This window comes from Macrotis lagotis, chromosome 2, assembly GCF_037893015.1.
Source record: "Macrotis lagotis isolate mMagLag1 chromosome 2, bilby.v1.9.chrom.fasta, whole genome shotgun sequence".
Classification (NCBI taxonomy): domain Eukaryota; kingdom Metazoa; phylum Chordata; class Mammalia; order Peramelemorphia; family Peramelidae; genus Macrotis; species Macrotis lagotis.
Genome location: NC_133659.1, coordinates 272,776,854 through 272,796,521, shown reverse-complemented (window position 1 = coordinate 272,796,521; position 19,668 = coordinate 272,776,854). Strand labels below are relative to the sequence as shown.

At 34.3% G+C, this 19,668-nt stretch overlaps 1 protein-coding gene and 1 long non-coding RNA gene across 8 annotated transcripts in view; one reads left to right on the top strand and one right to left on the bottom strand.

The window, feature by feature from the left end:
- KCNC2 (potassium voltage-gated channel subfamily C member 2) overlaps nucleotides 1-19,668 on the top strand; it is a 314,800-nt gene that overhangs the window by 129,074 nt on the left and 166,058 nt on the right. The window lies entirely within an intron of this gene.
- LOC141514961 (uncharacterized) lies at nucleotides 15,816-18,238 on the bottom strand. The gene is made up of 3 exons (XR_012476166.1): nucleotides 18,131-18,238; nucleotides 16,906-16,956; nucleotides 15,816-15,977 (listed from the first exon to the last, which is right to left on the bottom strand). It is a non-coding gene; the product is annotated as an uncharacterized LOC141514961 (long non-coding RNA).

The window sequence follows — 19,668 nt, the reverse complement described above, 5'->3', positions numbered from 1 at the left end:
GCACATCTGGATGATCAAGAATCTTGTTAATAGGGAATAATTGGGGAAAATGATATTATCCAATTGAAATTAACTAATCTTTTTATTTAAGTGAATATGTGCCCCAGAAAGCATAGTGTTTATGCTCCCTTCTCTCTCTAAATCTATGATCCTATTAGCATATGAAATTCTTGCTTTATCAGTTTTAAACCCCACAATAAGGACTGCCTCCTATTTTCACAAGGTTCCTAAGAAACAGGGGCAATTATTTAGACTTTGCAGAAGATATTGGCTAGACATTTGCTTATTCATTAAGGTCTTGAGATTTGGGTATTTGAAAATCACACTAGAGTGCTTGATCCATCTCATTATATCGCCCTTCTCAATATTTTGACTAGATTCTGACTCCCTATCAAATGAGCATGACTAGTGTCATTGGTTTTCAATGAATGTTGTCAGCTACCCATTTGGGACTTGCAATAAATTTTCAATGGATTGACAAACTGGACACTAAACAAATGTTCTAATCCCCCACTGTTAAATTTGGGTATAGTCACTTAGGATACTATTTTTTCCCCTTTTGTCCTCTATATAGAAGGTGACCCAAGGATCAAAGCAGATTTCAGAAACTGAACAGTGATTTTTACTGTTTTTATTTTTACAATTGAGCTGATGGATGAATACTATTCATTTTACTTTTTCAATGTTATGATAGAAGAAGTATCATCAAATATCTCCATATCAATTAACTATTGTTTCAAAGGAGAATTCAAAGGGAAATATCATGTCTTTTTCTTCTTTAAGATGATGGACAATATTTGAATTACATGTCAAATATTAATTATACTAATTCAGTATTTAGCTTTGAATGGAAAAAATAGAAATATCGGAGTGAATATTGGCTTATAAAAATATCAGAAGTAATAAAAAGCAATCAAAATGTATGCTTGAGCACAGTATACAAAGTGATTAAATAAGTTTTCTTGAATTTTCTAATATAGAAAAGAAAAATCTAATTAATTCCCTTAGAACCATTAAAAGTAAATTATTGTTATCAAATGAGGAATACTGCAATAACTACAAATAGATCAGTTATTGTGAGGAGATTTGAAAATGAATTGGAGCTATTCTGCTAAAGGAGTTTTAGTCAAAGACAACCAAAAATAATGTAAGGCAGGGAATTATACTATATATATCTATGTATATATGTACATATATATATATAATATTCCCAGCCTTGTTTTATATATATATGTATATATGAATATGTACATGTATATAAGTATATCACTGAAAATAATAAACAAATAACAAAGTCAAAATGCATTATTTATTTATTTTTTATTTTTTTATTATTTTAATTTTTAGGTTTTTGAAGGGCAAATGGGGTTAAGTGACTTGCCCAAGATCACACAGCTAGGTAATTATTAAGTCTGAGGTTGGATTTGAACCTAGGTACTCCTGACTCCAGAGTAGTACTCTATCTACTGTGCCACCTAGCTGCCCCTCCCTTATTTTATTTTATTTTATTTTTTTGGTTTTTGCAAGTGTCTGAGACTGGATTTAAACTCAGGTATTCCTAACTTTAGAGTCAGTGCTCTATCCACTGTGCCACCATCAAAATGCATTTTTTAAACTCATGAAAATGAAGAGGGGTTTACCCTAGAAACATTTTTATAGAGTGTGGATAAAAAATCCAACTGGAACTGGCTATTGGTTTAGTAAAGACTTACCATACCCTGGAAGTGTAGTTTGTAAATGTTTGCCCTAAAGATTGATTAATTATTGAATCTGAAGAATCTAGGTGACAGAGGATAGATTGTGGGACCTGGGATCAGGAAGCCCTGTGTTTGTATTCTGCCTCAGAGAATTAATAGCTGTGTGATTGACCCTGGGCAATCAGTTGATCTCTGTGATTGAGGTTCTTCATCTTTGAAATAAAGAGAAGAACTTAATGGCCACTAGCATCCCCTCTGCTTCTAAACCAATGAGTCTTTAATTAAATATGGAAGAATATCCTGGAATTGTCTTGTAATACTAAGGTCCCTTTATCTGTAAGGTACTTCAACCTCCCTGGGTTACTGAAAACTTGAAAACCATTGATTCAAAAACAATAACAATCTAAGCTAAAATGAAGCAATACCTCATGTTTTAATTTAAGTTAGAAATCTCCAGGTGTTTCATTAACATTGAATGTTCATTCCTACAGTTTGTTTAATGTGGTATGTCTCCTGAAACCTTCAGACTTCTACAAGTGAAAATAGGTGATGATGGTGAATGGGCCTCATGGATAGATAAAGGAAGTAGTCAAGCAGTTGAATGATGGTCCCTAGAATGAATTCTTATCCAAAATGATTTCCCTAGGTTGAATCTTTGTTTGTTTTTGTGAGGCAAAGGTAATTTGCTCAGTTTCACACAGCTAGTAAGTACCAAGTGTCTGAGGCCAGGTTTGAGCTTAGGTTCTTGTAACTCCAGAACTGGTGCTCTATCCACTGAACCACCTAACTGCCCCACTATTTTGAATCTTTTGTCTACTTAAGTCTCAAGATTTTGGCATTCCAGAGAAATCTAAATACTAACCTAATCTTAAATGTTTGTCTTTTTTTTTTTGTATTTACTCTCTTTCATCTTCAGCTTCATAACTCTTATACAGGTCTAGAGAGTATTCTAATTCATGGAACTGTGAGAAATGATCTTGGATATTAGAGTACTCTGCCCTCAAGAATAGACACAAGACAATTAAGTCCTGGAAGGAGATGCAGAGAAGAAAGATATGGCCAAAAGGAGAATTGAAAAAAAGAGGAATCTAGGCAACTGGGAAACATAATGAGGATTCGTTATATTTAGAGAGTGTGTCAAAATATGGTATTATTATTGGTATTGATATGGTATTATTGAAAAGAAGGATGTTGGGTTAATTGTTTTTGGTTTTGCAATCAGGCAATTGAAGTTTTAATCCTGAGTCTTCTACTTACTGAACTTGACTAAATCCTATAGCTCTTTTGAATTTCTGCAAATGAAGGGCTGAACTAGTTGATTTCCCAGATCCCTTCTGTTTTTAATGCCTATTAAAGGACATATGAAAAAAGAAAACATTGCCCATTGAAGAATTTTGTTTTGGGTTAGAGGATGCCAACCCACAAATAAGAAAAATAAAGATTAGTAGAGTGGTTTCAGTGTCATTTCTGTTGGATGGATCACAATGCAGAACAGCTTACAGTGCTCATATTTTTATTTATTAGAATAAGGTCAGGGTCTGTGAATTCATTGGCATTAGGTACTCCCAGAGGAGAAAATTCACTCTGCCAAAATAGGTTGGCATTTTCATTCCAATTTAAAGTTTTTGGAGAGTTGCCATTGAGAAGTTGAGAGACTAGAGAGCTGGGATTTGTACTAAGTCTTCTCAACTTTATGATTGGCTCTTTAAGCATTACACAATACTCTCTCTTTTATTATTCATTATCTTAAGGTTATTTTAATGTCTTTTGTTATTGTATTAGGCAATTCCAGTTGGCTTATCTACATCACAAAGAAAAACAGTTAAATCTTCCTGTTTTTGCTTGAAGCAATTCTCACAGTTCTCTTCCCTGAGTACTTGGGAAGGACCAGGAGCCATCTTTTTTGGCATAGTAATCAGGAATTAAGGAGGGATAGACCAAAGGGTTACATGATATTCATGGTCTCTTTCATCCATGTGGAAAATTCCAGCATTTCTCTGATAGGTCTAGCAAGTTCCTCTGGAGACTGCTTCATTGGAGTGAAGCTTAGCAGTTTTGGCCATGCCCCAGAATACCCTGGCTTCTGAAGCTACATGGGGCACCTATCCCTCCGACCCAGGAGATGCAGCTGGATTAATCCCAGCACTGTGAAAAGAATACAACTCAGGACTACTATCAGCCCCAAGAAACGGCACTTCAGAGAAATGCTGTAAGGAGAACTGTTGGTTATAAATTCTGTTCAGTTCAGAAGCCAAGGGGTGCTGCCACTCATGATGGGGGTAGCAGAGGGCTCTGGCAAACCACATTGCCAAGTTGCCCAGGAGCCCCTGTGGATCGAGGCTCTTAACACCAATCAATCCTGAATATTGATGAGACACAACTGTGATATTGCAGCTTCTCAGCATCCATTAAAATGATAGATTAGCAGGGAATGATAGGAGACAAGATGTTTTGCACATCTTTTGTATGTAGATGACTAGAACTGTTAAACTATGGCTCATCAGCAAGTTAACCTTCTGTCTTCAACATTTTGTATTTATTACATTTTTATTTCTAATCCCCTGTGAATTCTAAGTGAGGTTGTGCTAAGCAACCTATGATAAAGCTTTATAAATACATTATATAGGTTTCATAGGATCATAACTGTAGAACTGGGAGGAATCTCAGAAGCTGTTTAGCTCAAACTCCCTCATTTTACAGATGAAGAAACCAAGGTCCAGGTTGGCAACATACTTGAAATATCTCATCTCTTCCTCATAGTAGTAGTAGTAGTCCTATAAAGTAAATACTGCAACTATTTTTATTGTCATAAACCTAGTCTGGAAGCAGCCCATCTAGCCTTTCGTTTTGCAGATGACCAAACTGAGGTCCAGGAATATTTCATGACTTACTGAAGGTCACACAGATATATTTGTGAGATCCAGGATTTGAGCCTGGATCCTTTGACTCAAGTAAATTCTCTTTTCATTATGCAATGTTGCTGAGTCAAATTATTTCTGCAATGATTTTTTTCAGTGATTTTTGTACTGTCCTCCTCCTCATTATCATAGTGCATTAACACGTGCAAAACACTTTACATAGCTATGCAATATCTCTATAATTTAGATGCTATTATTATTTATATTTGACAGATAGGAAGCTATCCTATAGAGAAGTTATGGAACTTGTTTTGAGTCTAAGGAAGGTCTGAGAGTAAGAACTTAGAGATGAAGGAATTTCTTTGAGGGACAGGTTGTGTCCTCCAGCTCTCTCTTTTCCCCTCCCTCAAGATCAAAAGAGGGATTAATTGTTTGATCTATATGAGGAAAAAGATATGGAAAGATTCCATAATTAGCCCAGCATCACAAAATTAGCAATTTTTGAAAGTCAAAATCAAACTCAGGTCTTTTGAGTCTACAATGTTGTTCAGTTGTTTCAGTTATATCTAACACTACTGGAGTGGTTTGCCATCTCCTTCTTCAGTGTATTTTACCTATGAGGCAACTGAGGCAAACAAGGTTAAATGATTTATTCAAAATCATGTGAGGTCAGAGTTGAATTTAGGAAGATTTGACTTCCCTTCTATCCAATGTGTCATTTAACTGTCCCCTGACTCTAATTATTTTTTTGACAGACAGTGTTTTAAGCATTGGAATTATAAAAAAAAGGCAAATGTCATCAAAGAAAGGCAAAATGTCATCAAAAAAACTCAATCTCTAGGGAGAGGTGGGATATAAAGGAAACCAGGAAATAATCACCAAAGGGAAGATGCTAAAATTAAGAGGGATTGAGAAAGACTTCTTATATAAGATGAGATTTTGCTTGGAACATGAAGGACAACCAGGAGACTGAGATAAGGATGGAGAGATTCTGGGCATATCAAACACTAGAGAAGTACATCACTATTCACAATATTTTCCCCTCCTCTGAACTTATCATGCAATTTGTATTATGTAAAGTATGTACCCCACTCATCTGGTCCTGTTGTATTGTAAGATCCTTCAGGCCAGAGAGAATATCATATTATCACCTCCTACATCCAGGACAATCAAATTTAGGAATGACAGTAACTTTAGATATCAATTAATCTATTTTCTTTATCTTAATGGTGATGAATCTGAGAGGTATAGTGGGAAAATGTTTTACCCAAAGTCACTTCCTAGAAAAGAACTAATGGAATAAAAATTCAAATCTTCTCATTTCCAATGTTCTCCTCTCTGTACCACACCCCTGTAGTAAGGTTTATTGCAAGCAATCATCACTGAATTTGATTAAACCTAATGTTTAACTTTGTAGAAGACATGACTATCTGGGTGTTCTAGCCTGAACCATGGCCTCCTCAAGAGGCTTGTATCATTACACTGAGAGATTTCAGTTGCATCTAGCTAAGTAAATGAAAGCCATTAAATTTTTATACCATTTTAAAATATAATTTTCTTTTCCAAAATTATTCTTTCCTCCTCCTTACTCTAAAGAATTCTCTTATAACAAATAATAAACAACATAAAAATTATAAATAAATAACAGACAATAATAAAACAATTAATGTTGTGCTTTATGGTTTGCAGAATATTTTACAATTATTTTCTCATTTGATTCCCACAAATCTGTGAGTTGGATGCTATTACCTCCATTTAACAGATGGGGAAAGCAAAGCCCAGAGAGCATTAGTGGCTTCTAGGTACCACAAATAGCAAATGTCTGAAGCTGAATTTAAACTCTATTATGTGTTATTTAAGTGCTGTAGATACAAAGAACTGGGGATACAGAAGAAAGTAGGCAAAAACAGTTCCTGACCTCTTAGCTCATAATCTAATGAGAGGCAAAAAGGCTAACAAAAATGTATTTTAAAAAAAACTGTGTAGGGACCAAGTAGGAAATATTCATCAGAGAAAACAATTAAGAGGGATCAGGAATAGTTTTCTTTATAATTTAGATAAGATACTTGAAGGAAGTCCTTATTCACTCTGACTCAATATACCACATTCTATTGGGAGCCTAGGTGGTTCAGTGGATAGAGCATCAGTCCCAGAGTAAAACCTAAGTTCAAATTTGACTTCAGACACTTATACTTCTGACTCCATGATATTGGTCAAATTACTGAAGCCTATTGCCTCACCTCCAGGTCTATCTCCAAGCATCGTAATCTATATCTGGCCACTGGCCCCAGATGGTTCCAGAGGAAAAAGTGAGGCAGGTGACTTAGAACAGCCTCCTCCCCCACTTAAATCCAATTCATGTGCTTCTCATGATAGCATCTCTCAGATGTCATGATCTTAAAAAATGGAGGACAAACATCATTATGAGACCTAGCTGTCAAAACAAATAAACAAATGTAAATCAAGGTAATCTAGCACAATTGAACAATACAGTGCTTGGTACTTCATAAATACTTGATGAATTAACCTCTGGAAAGACAGTAGGGAAGTGCATTTATCTAAATATATTGAGCTCTTCTCATTTGGAAAGAAAATTTTCTCTCCATCTATTCATCTTATCCAATTGCCTATCATTGCATCTCTTTCTTGACCTTAACACACTGATTTCATGAAAAATAAGATATTTACTGTTTCCATGTCTTTACCACTGTTCATTCTTGTTTCAACCCATTGCATTCTTGTATTTCAACCATATGTTGGCAAAGAGTAGATGCTTAATAAATGTCCAATGATTCTGTGACTTCAGACAAATTATTTAACAGCTCTGGTCCTCATTTCCATCTGTGAAATTCTGGGGTTGTACTAGGTAGCCTTTAGAGTCTTCTTCAGCTATAAATTCATGTCCTACTGGGATGTCCATCTGATATTAGGCAGCCTGAGAAGTGGTTCAAGCTCAGAAGTTTAGTAATTTATCTCCCAATTATTTGGAACTTTCCTCTCCATAGAAACCATGCTGCTGATATATCACCTATGAATTCTGGAAAGTCATTAAATGAAAATTTATTGTTTTTATCATTTTCTGATTGGTAGGTAGACTGTTCATTGAATAAGGACTTCCTTCAAGTATCTTATCTAAATTATAAAGAAAACTATTCCTGATCCCTCTTAATTGTTTTCTCTGATGAATATTTCCTACTTGGTCCCTACACAGTTTTTTTTAAAATACATTTTTGTTAGCCTTTTTGCCTCTCATTAGATTATGAGCTAAGAGGTCAGGAACTGTTTTTGCCTACTTTCTTCTGTATCCCCAGTTCTTTGTATCTACAGCACTTAAATAACACATAATAGATATTTAAAATGCTAATCGATTCATTACTTGACTTTCCATTTATACTTCTCTCTTCATTGCTCCCATTCCTTCCATCTTTCCCTCTCTGACCTGAACCCATATTACATGTGATTTTTCAGTTTAATATCCCTAATCCACATCTCTGACCATGTCATTTCACTACTAAAAAATTGTCCCTGTTTCCCATTACCAAGAGCATAAAATTCAGATTCTTTAATCAGGAATTCATAGCCCATTAAAGGATGGCTCTGATCTACCAGGTCAACCTTATTTTATAACAGCCTTTTAGAGGCTTTGTTCTCTCAACAAATTGATTATTTGCTATCTACAAACACCTCCTAATCTTTTTGGTTCCTCTTTTTTGTTCCTATTCATCTCTTCTTTGCCTTTCATTTCCTTTCCCTTTTTTTCCCTATTGTTTCCTTTCTTTGCCTTTCCCTCCTACTTTACTTCCTTCCTTCTTTTCTTCCTTCTCTCCTTCCTCCCTTCTTTCCTTCTTTCCTTCTTTTATCCTATGTTCTCTATTTTATGTTACTAGAATAAAACCCAGTTTCTAGTCAAATATTCTTTAGAACCTTTAAAATAAGTTTGTGCTTCAGAAAAACTCAGGGGGATACATTTGTTCTATGATCTTCTAACTATAGTCAGAGATGAGGTGGAGGGCTCTGGGCCTTATTAAGAGTGGCCCTGTGTTGGGAGCAGTTTTCAATTCTAGATGGGGAGTCTGTCTCTTAACAGTAGGGTAAGGGAAATCTTCTTTAACTCCCTTGATCTCTTGGTCTGATTTTTCATTCCCAGTGTTCTCTAGGAAAATTTATGCTGAGATACAAGGACCAGAACCATGATGGGAGTGGGGGGAGGGAATAGCTAAACATCCTAAATATAGAAGCTTTTGGCTCCAAAAGGCATGTGGGCTTTCTAAGGACTTACTAGTTGTTATGGATAATTAATGCAAATTGTAGTAATGGAAGCTGCATTCAACATAATAAAGGAAATGCTGGACTAGTCTGTTGGAAGAGTACAGCTTGTCTTTCCATTTTCTTTAAAACCTTCAGAGAATGGAAAGCCTAAAAAAAAAACTTTAAAGTTTTGAAGCTAATAAATTCTCAGTCTATTGAGACAAATGTGTAATTAAATCAAGTTTTTTTTTTTTTAAGTGTGAAGCAAAATGTCTGATTAATGGTGATAATGAGAGTTGTGGAAAAGCCTTGCCTAGCACAGAATGAAAAATGTGTCACTACATGGATTTTGTTTTGAAAAGACTTATGGTTAATGTCTAAGAATCAGTGAGGATATTTTCTTCCTTGATTATGTCTCATTCTATCTTCTCAAAAATTTTCTCCATTTATTATCTAATTTCTCTGTGTCATTAATTTTGAAATTCCCTCTCTACTGGTTTCTTTTTAAACAAAATGTAATAGTAGAACTGTTTAAAGTCAATGAACAGTAAGCATCTACTGTTTGCAAGTACTATGCCAAGAGTTGGGGAAATAAAGAGAGGCAAAAAAAGTCCATATTTTTAAGGGACCTACTTAGAGTGCAAAACATTTCTATATTCTAAGAAATAAGATTTTCCATGGTATTTGTAGTCTAGACTTGTGTGTTACTGACTAAGTTTCTTGATTCTTGAACTCTGTTTCTGCCTGTATCTTTTTATAGTCTCTATCTTGATTGACTTGGGAGCTATTGGGGACAATGCTTTTCACACTATGCCTTTAGCCTACATGGGGGGCCTCTTGGGCTAGATCCACTTTCTGCTGTGGCTTAGATGGGGACTACTCCTGAGTAGTATGTGATGATTACTGTCAGGATGTTTGCTTCATGGCTCTTAGTGATTTTTTAAAATCATTTTTAGAGGTCCTTATTCCTTTTTTATCACCTTAAGATAGGTGGTTCCTCAAGTACTCTTCCCTTTACTCTTTCTTAGCAATCTCATTTCCTTTCAGGATTTCAAACATGCATTCCATTTAGGTGACTTTCATACCATTATCTCCAGTTCTGATCTCTCATAAGCTCCAGATTTTCCATGAAATGTTATTATAGAAAAAAAGGCAATAAATTTGGAGTTAGCAGATATAGATTCAATCCTGACTCTACTCTTTACCACCAGTGTGATCACAGGCAAGTAATTTAATTTCCCTATTCTTCACTTTCCTGATATCTAAAATCTTAGGACTGGACTAGATAAGTCTCGACTTCCTTTGTGTCTCAAAATTCATGGAATTTAGCTTCCTATAGTTTTTCTCTATCTGTATTTCTGATTAGAACTATGCACCAACTTATATTTGACTATTTTGAAGGTATTACAGGAACTGATTCTTGTTAATTGGTTATGCTGTTATGATTATTTTGTTTTAATTTTGGCAGCCACTTTTCCTGCTAAAGAGCATGTAGTATGGTGCATAAAGAAATGAACTGAAAACTAAGAGGACTTCTGGTTTGGGCCCTGGCTGTGATACTTATTGGTGGTGTGTACCTCGGTTAAGTTTTTTAAACTCTCATTTCTCAAGATAATCTTAGATATCATAGCGCAGTGAAGTTATTGATCAGTCTTGAGATAGGGAGTTTCTCTGCTTGGGATTTCCCTATCACATGGAAATTACATCTAGTCACTATTCCTTTCAATATCTCAAACACAACATGACTAAAACCATACATTATTCTAACTTCCCCATACCTATTCTTCCTTTTAACCTTACTATTATTACTATTACATTCATTCTCTCATTCTATCTCTCCATGAATTACTAATGTTATTTTAATCTTTCCCCTCTCTATTATCTTTTTTATTTTGTAAGTTAATAAGTTCATCTAATTCTGTCCCTTCACCTCTCTCGTTTTTCACAGCTAAGTGGATAATAATAAACCTTCATTATCATCTAAAGACCTGTCTGGGAGTCCCTCAGCTTGCACTTTCCCTTTAGTACATCATCCTTAGCATTTATCTGATTCATCTTTCATTGATAATATGGTGCCTACTGGGTAGTCCTGCTCTATCTTTCCATCTTGCTACTTTCTAAATGGTTCAATCAAACTGGATTGCATTCTGTGCCAAAATTTTTTGTCTCTGTACCCTTACTGAAAGTATTTCCTCATCATGAGACTGATATTACTTCATCATTCTTATTGAATTCTGATCAATCTTCTTTCCTGTCCCCTTTCCCACCATAGAGTTCACATATTTCATCATGTGTGTTTTTCTTCTGCCCTTATCACAGATTAGTCTAAATAATAGTAATTTGTTTATGTACCATGATAGCTTTCATCCCTGTACTTTACACACAAAAGTATTTAATTTAAATTTTTGTTGGATTAAATTTAGTATTATTTTAATTTGTTACAATGAAGAGTTTTTGGAAAAGTTATTTCATTTCTAGGATTTAGTTCCTGGGTTTAAATTTTTTGTTTAAAGGCAAGAAGCAATGAGTCTATGTGAATAGAGAACTGCTCTAGAAACCAGGATAATTTGGTTTCAAGACTTAGTTCTGACACATCTTGGCTATTTGACCTTGGGCAAGAACTTTTCAATTCTGTTGTTCAGTCATGGATTATTCTTCATGGTTCCATTTGGGATTTTCTTGGCAAAGATATGAGAATGTTTTGTCATTTCCTTCTCTGTCTCATTTTACAGATGAAAAATTGAGGCAAAAAGGGTTAAGTGACTTGCCCAGGGGCATTCGAATTCCACTAGCTGTACTTCAATTCTATAGTTATGCCTCTTAAATAGGAAGTGGCATAAAGTGTACCAATCTGCATTAGTAGAGAAAATTTCTTGCTAGGGACTTCCTTTTCACTGTGAGTAAAGAGCAATCAAAGTACTGAGGAGATATTTTTTTTAAATGATGTCTGCCTTTGAGGAGCTAAAACTCTAAATTGATACAAGTAATGAATTTAGGACCAAAGATTTAGAGATGAAAGAGACCTTTGAAACCACCGAGCCTAGCACTTTCATTTTAAATTTGAGCCAACTGAGGCCTAGAAAGACATTAATTAAACTTGAGCTCTTGAAGGCAGATTCAGAATTTGAACCCAGATCTCCCAACTCTAAATTCAGTACTGACTCCAGTGTCCTACATGATATGAGCTCTTCAGGAACAATAGTCTATCTTTTGCCTTTATTTGTATCTCCATGCTTAGTGTAGTGCTTGCTGCTTTGTAGATGCTCAATAAATGCTAATGGCTGTCTGATATAATATTAATAACAAAGATTCTTGCATAACCTTAATGTTAGAATGTAAATATTATTTTTTTTTTTTAAAAAATTCCCTGGATTTTATGAAGGGGGAAAAAAGCTGAGAGTGATTTCTTTTCTTAATCCATATGAAGGTTAGACTATTTTAAAGGATGTAGTTAATCCCATTGGTTCTTTAGCTTTTTTTCTATTTAGAATCTCTAAATTGTTAAAATTTCAAATCTAACATCTTCCAATGATTAATGAGGCAATGTAATTTATTAAAGGTAGCTTTGAAGTCATATAGTCCTTGAAAGACTTCTATTAAAGGTGAATAGAAAGTTTTATTTATTGATCAAAGGAAAATAAAATAATGTAATTTGTCTTTTGGTCTCCATTCAGAGACTTGATCAAAGAGCATCAGGGAGTCAGCCACATAAGAAAGAAAGAGAGGTATTAAGAGGACCTACCCTCCTAAAAGGAGGGATAATGGGTGTCCCAGTCATTCACTGATAGACCCACCAGTCCCAGAGGTTACTGATATCTCAATAATTCTTAATAGTGTCACTTGGTGGTTACATATATATTTATATCTATCTCTATCTCTATATCTCTATCTATCTCTGTCTCTATCTCGATCTCTGTCTCTGTCTCTGTATCCATCTCTGTCTTCGTCTCTGTTTCCAACCGTCTCTATCTCCGTCTCTATCTCCAACTCTATCTCTATCTCTATCTCTATCTATCTCTATCTCTATCTCTATCTCTGTCTCTGTCTCTATCTCTATCTCTATCTCTCTCTAGATGATAGATATAGATATATTTATATATGTATATGTCTTTATAATCAAAACAAATCACTTTACTTATTCCAAATCATTGGATTCTTATAAATTGGGCCATCCATTCATTATTCAGTTACATTTCTTGAGTATTTATAATGTATTCAGAACTGTGCCAAGCCTCATGGTAGACTATGGCCTCAACTTCAAGGATCTGACAACCATTCTAATTGTGTGCCAAAATAGAACAAGTGAAACAAGGGGTTTGCAATGAGAATGCGAATTCAGCAAGCTCTTCTGATTGGCTGTTCTTCTTAGAACCTCCATTTTAAGGAAAATACCCAGGATAGTATGTTCTTTCTTCCTGCCCTATTTTCAGCTTCCTTTGGTGTGTTTACTTTCCCTGTTAGAGTATAAGTTCCTTGAAGGCAGGGGTTCTCTTTCTACTTGATTTTTTTCCTTCCAGAAGCTCTTCCAGAGCTTAATAGCATCACATATATCTGTCACATAGTGAGTAATTAATAGATACTTATCTATTTGACAGGGTAGATCAATATATGAATAAGCCTATGATAATAATCTTTAATAGTGGAGACAGGCCTTGAGGTAACCTCTGCCAAATAAGGTGGAGGTAGGAGAGAGAGAGAGAGGATCTGTAGTAGAGACAAAAATTACTTTCTTTCTTTGAATGGACTCATTAAGGCAAGTTCTTAGTTTTAAATATCAAAATAAATGCTTTGTGTAGTCCAAAAGAGAGGAATGAATATTTAACTCAGAGAGAAGAAAACATTTTATTAAATAAATAAACTTTTTGTTTGCTTTTAGAGATTATTGATGTCTTTCATTTTTATATTATCTAGATTTTCTACTATAGTCTCCTTTCCTCCCAAAGTACTAATTCCTAGCACAAAGAATTTTTTTTCCAAAAAGAAAAAGAGAAAATCTTTTTGATCAAGGCATTGAAAAAAAATCTGATATTAGCTGTAATCTTCCTTATCTGTGGATGTCATCTTATATCTCTTGAGATCAAACTTCTTTATTATTTTGCAACTTTCCTTTTCAATTGTTTGGTGGTTGTTTTTCTTTCTGTTTGGAGTAGTGTGGTCATTGTCTACATTGTCTTCTCCTTTCCCCTTTCCTTCCCTTGCCAACTCAGCTTTGTTTTGCATCAGTCATGTTTTTCTATGCTTCTTTGTATTCATCAAATTCATGGATTTTTACTGCATCATGATATTCCATTGTATTAATTTATGACAATGGGTTTATCCATTTTCCCAATTATAGACATCCATTTTGTTTCCAGTTCTTTGAAGTAATAAAAAGTGCTGTTGTACATATTTCTGTGGATTTGGAGCCTTTTTTAAAAATGTTCATGAGCTCCCTGGAGTTAAGGTCTCACAGTAGAATCTCAGGGCCACAGTTGAGAACACATTAGTCACTTTAAAAATTAAAAAAAAACCCGCATAAGTCCAAGTTTTTTTTCTCAAACTAGCTCTACCAATTCACAGCTCCATCATCAATACCAGCCTTTCCACAAACCATCTACAATTGATCATTTCTGTCTTTTGTGATATGAAGGGAGACTATGAAATGAATCATGAAGAAGTCTGTGTGGGATGTTGCTAGGCTGAGGGAAGAAGAAAGGTAAAGGAAGCAGCTTAAGAAAAAGCATTGAAGCAGAGATGAAGATGGAATGTATAGCAATGAAAAAAGTATATAAAAAAGAATTAAACTAAGTACCATTTTAAAAATGGAATTTAAAGGACTTGGTGACAGATCATAAATAAAAGAAAGAGAAGAGGAAAGATTACTCCATGATTTCTAACTTAGGTAATAGAGAATGCTGTTAATCACTGACAAAAATAGATTGGAATCTGATTTTAAGCCTCTAAATGGGCAAATCAAAATGCCCCTTAAATTTGTTGAATATTTTGTATGCATTCCATCTATTTCTAGTTAATAATTTAGTTTGTCTGCAAGCTAAAATGGAAATTGGGTCATCTCAATTCACCTCTTTGACTACTGATGTTCCACAGGGTCTCTCAATTTAAACTTTGATAAAGAAAATGCGTGTGTGTGTGTGTGTGTGTGTGTGTGTGTGTGTGTGTGTGTGTTGTATACAAATCAATAACACCTTCAGATTCATCATAAACATTGGTTAACCTAGAATGGTTTGAGTTATCCTTTAGAAAACAAGTGAATGTTTAATAATGATAGAGAATGTACTTTTCAAATTTCTTCCCACCTAAGTCGGAAAAGAATTCAGAAAAAATAACTGAGGAATAGAATGTAGTTTTGGGAGCTCTTTTTTTGAGGTGATAAAGAATTGGTAATTGAGGAAATACTCACCAATTGGGGAATGACTGAACAAATTGTGTTCAATGTGTGGGATACTATTGTTCTGTAAGAAATGAATAAGCAGACCAGAAAAGTGTGGAAAGACTTACATGAACTGATGCTGAGTGAAGAGAAGAGAATCAGAGAAGATTGTGCACATTAATAGAAAAAATGTGTGAGGATTGGTTATGATAGACTTAGCTCTTCTCAGTAGTACAATGATCAAAGACAATTCTAAAAGACTTGTGATGGAAAATACCATCCATATTCAGAGAAAGAACTACAGAGTTTGAAGGTAGACCAAGTTTTTTTTAAAATAAGTTTTATGCTTTTTCCTTTTTGTGTTTTTCCTCCTTTTGTTCTGATGCTTCTTTCACAACATGACTAATTTGGAAATGTGTTTAAAACAGTACATGTATAGTCCTTTGTCAGATTACTCATTGTCAAGGGGAAGGGAGAAAGAAAGCAGGGGAAGGAGAAAAATGTGGAACTTCAGAGCTTGCAGAAAATTAATGTTGGAAACTATCTTTACTTATAATTGGATTTTGAAATTGAAACTTGTAATTGTATTGTTTTCATGCATACATACTTAGGAACAAAACAAGAAGTCAAAATGTCATACAAACCATTTATTTTATTTCATTATAAAGGTTAGTGTTCAAGGCTGTTGACACAGGAATTTTTAAAATGAGTCAGTCAATGGAAAGGGAAGCCTGTGGGGCAGTCAAGGACACTGGATTTCAGCCTCCCCCCTCTTCATCTCAGTCCAAGACCATAAACTTCTAACTGGAAAAAAAATAAAATAAGAAAAGAACATAGCTTTTGGGGGGGATATGTCTTCAGTAACTAAATTACTTCAGTGAATCTGGTATAGATTTCTACCCCAGGTATGAAGTGTAAATTGATAAATTTCAGTGATAACTATATTATCTTGCTGTCAGGATAAATTTAGAGGTGTTAATTAATAAGGAACTTGTGTCAAATAAATAGATCATACCAAATTCTCAGTGAAGATGAAGAGTCTGCTTTTGTGATACTCTTTTCTTTTCCCTTATTTCTGAGTGGTCTTGAATTGCCTACCCAATAGTGTCTGCCATTATCTTAAATGGTGTGTGTATGTATCTATATATACATCTATATATATAAAATTTATGAATGTAAAACTTTATATATTTATACACACCTAAATACACATTCTAAGCCTAATTCTTACTGCCCCCTTTCCCAACAGAGGGACATAGCATTCACATTAAACCATAGCAACTCCCCTAGCTCCCAAAGATATCAGGGTAAGCATAGTTATAGTACCTACTAAATGCTAGACAATTCTGCTAAGTGCTTTATAAATATTTTTAAATTTAATCTACACAACAACCCTGCACAGAAAATGATATTTTATCCATATTTTTGAAGGAAACTGAGGTAAATATATATATATGTATATATATATATATACATATATATATATACATATATATGTAGCAGGAAAGCTGTCTCATGTATCTTTGGTTTCCTCCTTCACCTAATCCAGAGACTCATTAATTTGTTGATTCATCATTTTTTAAGAACTGAAAGATACCTTAGAGATAATTACTTAGTTAAATACTCTGAATTTTGATGTCAGTTTAATATAACTCAGTTTCATGAAAAAAATTATGAAATTTAAAGTAAAAATCTTAAGTCTGATTGTAATTTTGACTCTACCACTCCTTACCTGTATAATCTTGGGTAAGTCACATTAACTCTTCAGTCTCTGCTTTCTCACCTTAAAAAGAAATGACAAGAATATATTACCTGCTACAAATCATATGAATGCTGAGGTCATCTGCTCATTGTATCCTTGCTCATTGTTAGTTCATAGGATTATAAATTTGGAGGTAGAAAGGATCTTAGACACCATCTAGACTAAGTTCTCTTTTTTAAGATGAGAAAATTAAGATTCAGAATGCCCAGGTTATTAGTTCACGACCATACAGAAAAAAAAATGATTGAGGCAAGATTTGAATGTAGGTCCTCTGAATTTCTTTTTTAGGCTTTTGTGCAAGGCAAATGGGGTTAAGTGGCTTGCCCAAGGCCACACAGCTAGGTAATTAATTGTTTGAGGCCAGATTTGATCTCAGGTACTCCTGACTCCAGGGCCAGTGCTCTATTCACTGTGCTACCTAGCCACCCTAGGTCTTCTGAATTCTAAACAAGAGCTCTTCAAATACAATTTTTCTTTTTTTCACAGAAATATAGACTTAAATAAATGGAGAAGCATTAGTTGTTAATTGCTAGAGTGAATCAATGAAATAAAAATGACATTAAAACCTAGAGTGTTTTAAAATGCATTGTTAGACCAATAAAAATGAACTGGGAGAAATAACAAGAGGTCAAAGATATCAAAGGAATTGTTTTCTTTTAAATAGTATTTTATTTTTTCCAAATACATGTAAAGACAAAATTTAGCATTCATTTTAAAATTTTTATTTATTTAAGGCAATGGAGCTTTGTGTGTCTTGCCCAAGTTCTTTTCCCCTTCCCTTATTAAGTGTCTGAGGTTGGATTTGAATTCTGGTCCTCCAGACTCCAGGGTTAATGCTCTATCCACCACATCACCTAGCTGTCCCCATTAGCATTCATTTTAAAATAAAATTCTGAGCTTCAGATTTTCTCCCTCCCAAGACTTCCCCCTTTCCTAAGATGGGAAGCAATTTGATGCATGTAATATAATATGCATCATATAAAACTTATATCCATTTCAGTCATATTGTGAAAGAAGAAACATAACAAATGGGGAAAAAACTACAAAAATAAACTGAAAATAGCATGCTTCAATCTGCATTCAGATTCCATCAGTTTTTTCTCAGGATGTGTCTAACATTTTCCCTCATGAGACTTTTGGAATTGTGTTCTCAAAGGAAATTTAAAAATAATAATTGGGAAGGAAGAGGACCTACCAATGCCAGATCTCAAACTGTTCTTCAATGCAATAATTATCCAAATTATTTGCTTCTGGTTAAAACATAGAGAGATCAATTAGTCTATAACACATAGAAGTAGTCTTAGCAGTCTTGTGCTGATAAAGGCAAAAAGCAAATATCTAACATTTATATATTGTTGACAATGTGTCAGACATTATGACAAGAGGTATGCAATTATTATCTCATTTGACCTTATAACAACCTTGAAGGAATATGATATCATTACTCTCACTTTACAGATGGAAAAAGTGAGGCAGGTAGAGGTTAAATGACTTACTGTCATCAGATAGTAAGTATCTGAGTTTGAATTTGTACTTAAATGTTCCTGATGCCAGGCCTATATCACTCACATGTCTGAATCTAAAGACCACAACTACTGAGGTAAGATTATACTTATTATCTGACAAAAGCAGTTTTTTTTCCTGGAAAAACTGGCAAAAAGGCAGTTTAGACCAGTATTTCATATTATTTTAACCAAGATGTTCTTCAGACATTATATAATATAGATATTAAAGATTATATTATTAAACAAATTAAATGGTACATCAAAGAAATTACTGAAAAGTAATGTCTGTGGATTTTCAGTCAACCAGTAAACATTTATTAAGCACCTAATGTATGCTTGACACTGTCTTATGTTCTGGAATGCTAAAAGGTAAAAGATATTCCCTACCCTAAGAACAAAACAAGAAAACAGAGGATCACAGAATGTGAAATGAAAATTCTTGTTTACATAAAAATAAAAAAGTTAAAGCACAAATCCCAATCACTTAAGAGAAAGGGAAAACAATTAAATGGGGGGGTCGGGATCCTCACAGCTAGTTTAGCCAAATGTTTAAGAAGAAAAGACATAAAAAAAAACAGTTTTTGCTCTAAATAAGTAGTTCTTAATGAAAAATAAGAGGAAATAGGTTGTGCTCCCAACTGCCTACTCCTACAGGCACTTGGGAGTAGTTGTAGTCACTACAATATGGGAGAGTAATTCTGCAATGTACAGTCTTAGCTGCCTAAACCCTTGAGAGGTAAGGTGACTTGTCCAGTCACACAACCAGTATGTATCAGAGATAGGACTAAAACCTAGGTCTGCCTGGCCTCAATCTGGACTTTCTATGGGCTACATCATAAGATTTAAATGTTTGGTCATTAATTCAAGAAACTGCCTTTGATTTTTAAAGCTTAATGTTTTTTTTTTTTATTTTGGAAGGATAATTCAATGTCCCAAAGTATTCCAGTAGAATTAAATTGATGTTCATAACAAAAGAAAAACAAAAAACTTTTCACTCAGCTAAAAGAGAATCTGAGATTCAGAGTTTAGGCAGTACAATATAGTGGGTTGAAAGCTGTCCCAAAAGGCAGGAAGATCTGTGTTCAAATTCTTTCCCTGGGCTTTGAAACGTTAGGCAAATTACTTAATCTCTTGGTACTCTAGACTGTAGACAGCATCCCTGAACCAGATTAAAATATAATTGGGAATTTGAAACAAAATTTATAAAAATTCAATGGAATATAGTTAC